The sequence below is a fragment of the Oncorhynchus kisutch genome, linkage group LG4 (genome assembly GCF_002021735.2).
Source record: "Oncorhynchus kisutch isolate 150728-3 linkage group LG4, Okis_V2, whole genome shotgun sequence".
Taxonomy (NCBI): Eukaryota; Metazoa; Chordata; class Actinopteri; order Salmoniformes; family Salmonidae; genus Oncorhynchus; species Oncorhynchus kisutch.
Window position 1 is genome coordinate 33,580,844 of NC_034177.2, and position 8,142 is coordinate 33,588,985.

Sequence of the window (8,142 nt, forward strand, 5' to 3'; positions counted from 1 at the left end):
TATTACAGCCTATCTGGTGACACTACACAGAGACAGGAACAATCACCCACGAAAGACAAAGCGAAACTCAGGCTACCTAAATACGGTTCCCCATCAGAGGCAATGAGAAGCACCTGACCCTGATCGAGAACCGCCTCAGGCAGCCAAGCCTACACTCGACACACCCCTAATCAACCACAATCCCAATGCCTACAAAACCCAATACGAATACAACACGTAAACCCCTGTCACACCCTGGCCTGACCAAATATATAACGAAAACATAAAACACTAAGACCAAGGCGTGACAGAGGGTGGCTGTTGTCAATGTGTTCCTCGTTCGAGCCCAGGTAGCGGCGAGGAGAGGGATGGAAGCTATACTGTTACACTGGCAATACTAAAGTGCCTATAAGAACATCCAATAGTCAAAGGTATATGAAATACAAATCGTATAGAGAGAAATAGTTCTATAATTCCTATAATAACTACATCCTAAATCTTCTTACCTGGGAATATTGACGAATCATGTTAAAAGGAACCACCAGCTTTCATATGTTCTCATGTTCTGAGCAAGGAACTTAAACGTTAGCTTTCTTACATGGCACATATTGCACTTGTACTTTCTTCTCCAACACTTTGTTTTTGCATGATTTAAACCAAATTGAAGAGGTTTCATTATTTATTTGAGGCTAAATTGATTTTATTGATGTATTATATTAAGTTAATTTAAGTGTTCATTCAGTATTGTTGTAATTGACATTATTACAAATACATTTTAAAAATGGGCAGATTAATCGGTATCGGCTTTTTTTGATCCTCCAATTATTGGTATCTGTATCGGTGTTAAACAATCATCGGTCGACCTCTAGTGACAATATACTGTTTATTTGTTAAATATATTTGTTACACCCATGAGTGAGAATGCTGTACCCCACAGAATACAGTACATACCATATTTTGTTTATATTTGTTCTGTAAATCTACAGTAATTTACTGGCTCCCAGTAATTCATTGTAAAACAGTACCATCCCACAGAATACAGTACCACATTCTATTTTTGGAATCTAAAAACCTTTTCCTGGAAATCAACAGTAATTTACTGGCTACTGTGCCACAAGTTATTGACTATAATTACCACCCCCACAGAATACAATACCATACTGTAATTTTGGAGCATAAAAAAACTTTTGTGGGTGCATGGTATTGCTGTGGCTTATGAACAAATTTAGAGGCGTGCCTTGTAAGAGGCTATACTTGCTGCACCTGTTAATGAGAGTGCTGTACCAATTTAAGTGACATGTGGTAGTAGTTCCCTAATCATTACATGTATATAGGGGACAGATAAGAGTGTCAGCAAGTCTCTAACCTTTAATGGTTGAGCATTTAGCCATATTTGCAAATTTATAAAAAATCTTCTGAAGCTCTTTTAGGTTGGATGGGGAGCGTCACTGCACAATTATTTTCAGTTCTCTTCAGAGACGTTCGATCGGGTTCAAGTTAGGACATTCAGAGACTTGTCCCAAAGCCACTCCTGCGTTGTCTTGGCTGTGTGCTTAGGGTCGTTGTCCTGTTGGAAGGTGAACCTTTTCGCTCTGAAGTTGGTTTTCATCAAGGACTTCTCTGTACTTTGCTCCATTCATCTTTCCCTCGTTCCTGACTAGTCTCCCAGTCCCTGCCGCTGAAAAACATCCCCACAGCATGATGCTACCAGCACCATGCTCTACCATAGGGATGGTGCCAGGCTTCCTCCAGATGTGATGCTTGGCATTCAGGCCCAAGAGTTCAGTCTTGGTTTTATCAGACCAGAGAATCTTGTTTCTCTTTTTTTCTTTTTTTTGTTGTTGAATTTTTACCCCTTTTTCTCCCCAATTTCGTGGTATCCAATTGTTGTAGTAGCTACTATCTTGTCTCATCGCTACAACTCCCGTACGGGCTCGGGAGAGACTAAGGTTGAAAGTCATGCGTCCTCCGATACATAACCCAACCAGCCGTACTGCTTCTTAACACAGCGCGCATCCAACCCGGAAGCCAGCCGCACCAATGTGTCAGAGGGTACACCTGCACCTGGCAACCTTGGTTAGCGCGCACTGTGCCCGGCCCGCCACAGGAGTCGCTGGTGCGCGATGAGACAAGGACATCCCTACCGACCAAGCCCTCCCTAACCCGGACGATGCTAGGCCAATTGTGCGTCGCCCCACGGACCTCCCGGTCGCGGCCGGTTACGACAGAGCCTGGGCGCGAACCCAGGGACTCTGATGGCACAGCTGGCGCTGCAGTACATCACCCTTAACCACTGCCCCACCCGGGAGGCCTGAATCTTGTTTCTCATTGTCTGAGAGTCCTTTTGGCAAATTCTAAGGGGGCTGTCATGTTCCATTTACTGAGGAGTGGCTTTCGTCTGGCCGCTCTACCATAAAAGCCTGATTAGTGGAGTGCTGCAGAGATGATTGTCCTTCTGGAAGGTTCTCCCATCTTCACAGAGGAACTCTGGAAATCTGTCAGAGTGACCATCGGGTTCTTGGTCACCCTCCCCTGACCAAGGCCGTTCTCCCCCAATTGCTCAGTTTGGCAGGGCAGTCAGCTCTAGGAAGAGTCATGGTGGGTCCAAACTTCTTCCATTTAAGAATGATGGAGGCCAATGCTGCATAATTTTTTGGTACCCTTCCCCAGTTCTGTGCCTCAACACAATCCTGTCTCGGAGCCTAAAGGACAATTCCTTCGACCTCATGGTTTGGTTTTTGCTCTGACATGCACTGTCAACTGTGAGACCTTATATGGACAGATGTGCGCCTTTCCGAATCATGTCCAATCAATTGAATTTACCACAGGTGGACTCAAATCAAGTTGTAGAAACATCTCAAGGATGATCAACAGAAACAGGATGCACTTGAGCAAATTTTCGAGTCTCATAGCAAAAGGCCTGAACTTATAAATTTGCTAAAGTTTCTAAAAACCTGTTTCGATTTGTCATTATGAGGATTGTGTGTAGATTGATGAGGGGGGGAAATGACCTTAATCCATTTTAGAATAAGGCTGTAAAGTATCAAAATGTGGAAAATGGGAAGGGATCTGAGTACTTTCCGAATGTACTCTAAAACACAAAATATGAATTGGTATGCTATAATGTATAATTACGTAATCACTATTACGAATTACAATACAATTTAACAGTTATGTGCTGTTTTGCTGTATATTAACTGTAGAATTCTGTAAATGATGGGGCATTGTGGACACATTTTGTGGGAGTGAAAATAATTGCTGGCTCATTAACATATTTTGCTTTGTAAGTGGTTATATGTTTTTGGATTTGATTAACTGAATTTACCTCAACAGGAGGGGAAAAAATCGCCAGATTTAAAGGGAATACATTGCAAAGGATGAAGTTGCAATATCCTGTTATTCCTAAATCGCTGATTCCTGGTCTGGTTCATTCTCTGCTCATAGGTTCAACTCTTCCACTTCACATATCCCAAGCAGCATCCCCATACTTGTCCGGCAATAGAGAACTGATACTGTATACTGGTTGTTCGGGTGGGATTGGTGTGGGATGTGGGGGTCCATGGGTGGCTTTTGGTCATTTTATTGGATTCCTCATGTCTTACTCATTGTTAAGAAGAATTATGGTACAAATTAGATTTTAGGTACTATATTTATTGAAAATGATATGAATCCTGTAAATTAAAATAGCCATTTTGGGGGTAGTCAATTATCTTAATTTCTCAGAGATCACATTATATTTCAACAAAATAATATTTACTGTATGCTAATCTTGTCTTAAAAAATGTATAAAAAAATAAAAACACCTTTATTTAACCAGGTAGGCTAGTTGAGAGCAAGTTCTCGTTTACAACTGCGACCTGGCCAAGATAAAGCAAAGCAGTTCGACACATACAACAACACAGAGTTACACATGGAACAAACAAACAGTCAATAATACAGTAGAAAAAGTTGATATACAGTGTGTGCAAATGAGGTAAGATAAGGGAGGTAAGCCACTAAATAGGCCATGGTGGCAAAGTAATTACAATATACCAATTAAACACTGGAATGATAGATGTGCAGAATATGAGTGTGCAAGTAGAGATACTAGGGTGCAAAGGAGCAAGATAAATAAATAAATACTCTATTGGAATGAGGTAGTTGAATGGGCTATTTACAGATGGGCTATGGACAGATGCAGTGATCTGTGAGCTGCTCTGACAGCTGGTGCTTAAAACTAGTGAGGGAGATATGAGTCTCCAGCTTCAGTGATTTTTGCAGTTTGTTCCAGTCATTGGCAGCAGAGAACTGGAAGGAAAGGCAGCCAAAGGAGGAAGTGGCTTTGGGAGTGACCCGTGAGATATACCTGCTGGAGCGTGTGCTACGGGCGGGTGCTGCTATGGTGACCAGTGAGCTGAGATAAGGTGGGGCTTTACCTAGCAAAGACTTGTAGATGACCTGGAGCCAGTGGGTTTGGCGACGAGTATGAAGCGAGGGCCAGCCAACGAGGGCGTACAGGTCGCAGTGGTGGGTAGAAAATGGGGCTTTGGTGACAAAGCGGATGGCACTGTGATAGACTGCATCCAATTTGTTGAGTAGAGTGTTGGAGGCTATTTTGAAGATGACATCGCTGAAGTCGAGGATCGGTAGAATGGTCAGTTTTACGAGGGTATGTTTGGCAGCATGAGTGAAGGATGCTTTGTTGCGAAATAGGAAGCCTATTCTAGATTTAATTTTGGATTGGAGATGCTTAATGTGAGTCTGGAAGGAGAGTTTACAGTCTAACCAGACACCTAGATATTTGTAGTTGTCCACATATTCTAAGTCAGAACCGTTCAGATTAGTGATGCTGGACCGGCGGGCAGGTGTGGGCAGCGATCGGTTGAAGAGCATGCATTTAGTTTTACTTGCATTTAAGAGAAGTTGGAGGCCACGGAAGGAGAGTTGTATGGCATTGAAGCTTGTCTGAAGATTAATTAAGAATGTGTCCAAAGAGGGGCCAGAAGTATACAGAATTGTGTCATCTGCGTTGAGGTGGATCAGAGAATCACCAGCAGCAAGAGCGACATCATTGATGTATACAGAGAAGAGAGTCGGCCCGAGAATTGAACCCTATGGCACCGCCATAGAGACTGCCAGATGTCCGGACAACAGGCCCTCCGATTTGACACACTGAACTCTATCTGAGAAGTAGTTGGTGAACCAGGTGAGGCAGTCATTTGAGAAACCAATGCTGTTGAGTCTGCTAATAAGAATGTGTTGATTGACAGAGTCGAAAGCCTTGGCCAGGTCGATGAATACAGCTGCACAGTAATGTCTGTTATCGATGGCGGTTATGATATCTTTTAGGACCTTGAGCATGGCTGAGGTGCACCTATGACCAGCTCTGAAACCAGATTGCATAGCGGATAAGGTACGGTGGGATTCGAAATGGTTGGAAATCTGTTTGTTAACTTGGATTTCGAAGACCTTAGAAAGGCAGGGTAGGATAGATATAGGTCTGTAACAGTTTGGGTCTAGAGTGTCTCCCCCTTTGAAGAGGGGGACGATCATGGCAGAGATCGCTTATCTCAGACAATACGAAAGAGAGGTTGAACAGGCTAGTAATAGGGGTTGCAACAATTTCGGAAGATAATTTTAGAAAGAGAGGGTCCAAATTGTCTAGCCCGGCTGATTTGTAGGGGTCCAGATTTTGCAGCTATTTCAGAACATCAGCTATCTGGCCTCCCCATTTGAGAAATGGGGAGGCTTGGGTGAGTTGCTGTGGGGGGTGCAGGGCAGTTGACTGGGGTATGGGTAGCCAGGTGGAAAGCATGGCCAGCCGTAGGGAAATGCTTATTGAAATTCTCAATTATAGTGGATTTATCGGTGGTAACAATGTTTCCTAGCCTCAGTGCAGTGGGCAACTGGGAGGAGGTGCTCTTATTCTCCATGGACTTTACAGTGTCCCAGAACATTTTGGAGTTTATGTTACAGGACACAAATTTCTGTTTGAAAAAGCTAGCCTTAGCTTTCCTTACTGCCTGTGTATATTGGTTCCTAACTTCCCTGAAAAGTTGCATATCGCGGGAGCTATTCGATGCTAATGCAGTATGCCACAGGATGTTTTTGTGCTGGTCAAAGGCAGTCAGGTCTGGAGTGAACCAAGGGCTATATCTGTTCCTGGTTTAACATTTTTTTGAATTGGGACGTGCTTATTGAAGATGGCGAGGAAGGCACTTTTAAAGAATAACCAGGCATCCTCTACTGACGGGATGAGGTCAATATCCTTCCAGGATACCCGGGCCAGGTCGATTAGAAAGGCCTGCTCGCTGAAGTGTTCAAGGGAGTGTTTGACAGTGATGAGGGGTACCTGGTCGGTTCATTTATCATTTGTGTGAGATTGAGGGCATCAAGCTTAGATTGTAGGATGGCTGGGGTGTTAAGCATGTCCCAGTTAAGGTCACCTAGCAGCACAAGTTCTGAAGATATGTGGGGGGCAATCAATTCACATAGGGTGTCCAGGGCACAGCTGGGGTCAGAGGGTGATCTATAGCAAGCGGCAACGTTGAGAGACTTGTTTCTGGAGAGGTGGATTTTTAAAAGTAGAAGCTCAAATTGTTTGGGTACAGAAGTTGATAGTAAGACAGAACTCTGCAGGCTATCTCTGCAGTAGATTGTAACTCCACCCCCTTTGGCAGTTCTATCTTCTCTGAAAATGTTATAGTTAGGGGTGGAAATTTCAGGGGTTTTGGTGGTTTTCCTAAGCCAGGATTCAGACACGGCTAGGACATCCGGGTTGGCAGAGTGTGCTAAGGCAGTGAATAAAACAAACTTAGGAGGAGGCTTCTAATGTTAACATGCATGAAACCAAGGCGTTTACGGTTACATAAGCCAACAAATGAGAGCGCCAGGGGAATAGGAGTGGAGCTAGGCACTGCAGGACCTGGATTAACCTCTACATCACCTGAGGAACAGAGGAGGTGTAGGATAAGGGTAAGGCTAAAGACTATAAGAACTGGTCGTCTAGTTTGTTCGGAACAGAGAGTAAAAGGAGCAGGTTTCTGGGCACGGTAGAATAGATTCAAGGCATAATGTACAGACAAAGGTACGGTAGGATGTGAATACATTGGAGGTAAATACAGAATACATCTGTTTGTAAATACAGAAACGATTTCATAACAATCTGAGATGGTGGGTGTCAAAATCTGTGACTCTAACGTTAAAATCCATGGCTTTCTGTCACTTTAAGTACCAGAACCTATCACGCGGTAGGACTATGCGGAAGTAGACAGACCCCTGTGAGAAACTAGCCAGAATAAGGATTATCCACAATAGTGGAATTTGCGGTATGCCTTCAAAATACAAGTCCCCCATTGAAACTGATCCAAAGGGACACATAGTGGAATAATGCCATATTTGGTGTAGATAGTGCTAAACAAGTTTAGAATGTTGTTATATAACTTCAAAATAAATACAATTATTCATTAATTAGGCAATAAAATGTTTGTTTTTTAAGTTTCAAATCCCAGTGTGGATATATTAGACTGCATAATTGCATTGGGGGCATACATACACTGAGTGTACAAAACGTTAAAAACACCTTCCTAATATTGAGTTGCACCCACAGGAAACTGCTGAGCTGTGTGTGATTTCCTGCAAGACAGGAATGTCAGTGTTCTGCCATGGCCAGAAAAGAGCCCGGATCTCAATCCCATTGAGCACATCTGGAACCTGTTGGATTGGAGGGTGAGGGCTAGGGCCATTCCTCTCAGAAATGTCCGGGAACTTGCAGGTGCCTTGGTGGAAGAGTGGGGAAACATCTCACAGCAAGAACGGGTAAATCTGGTGCAGTCCATGAGGACGAGATGCACTGCAGTACTTAATGCAGCTGCTGGCCACACCAGATACTGATTCTTGCTTTTGATTTTGACCCCCCCCACTTTGTTCAGGGACACATTATTCCGTTTCTGTTAGTCACATGTCTGTGGAACTTGTTCAGTTTATGTCTCAGTTGTTGAATCTTGTTATGTTCATACAAATATTTACACATGTTAAGTTTACTGAAGATACACGTAGTTGACAGTGAGAGGATGTTTATTTTTTTGCTGAGTTTATAAGATTTCATAGCTTTCACCTGAATTGTCTATGTCATGGAAAGAGCAGGTGTTCTTAATGTTTTGTCCACTGTGTATAAGCAGTGTG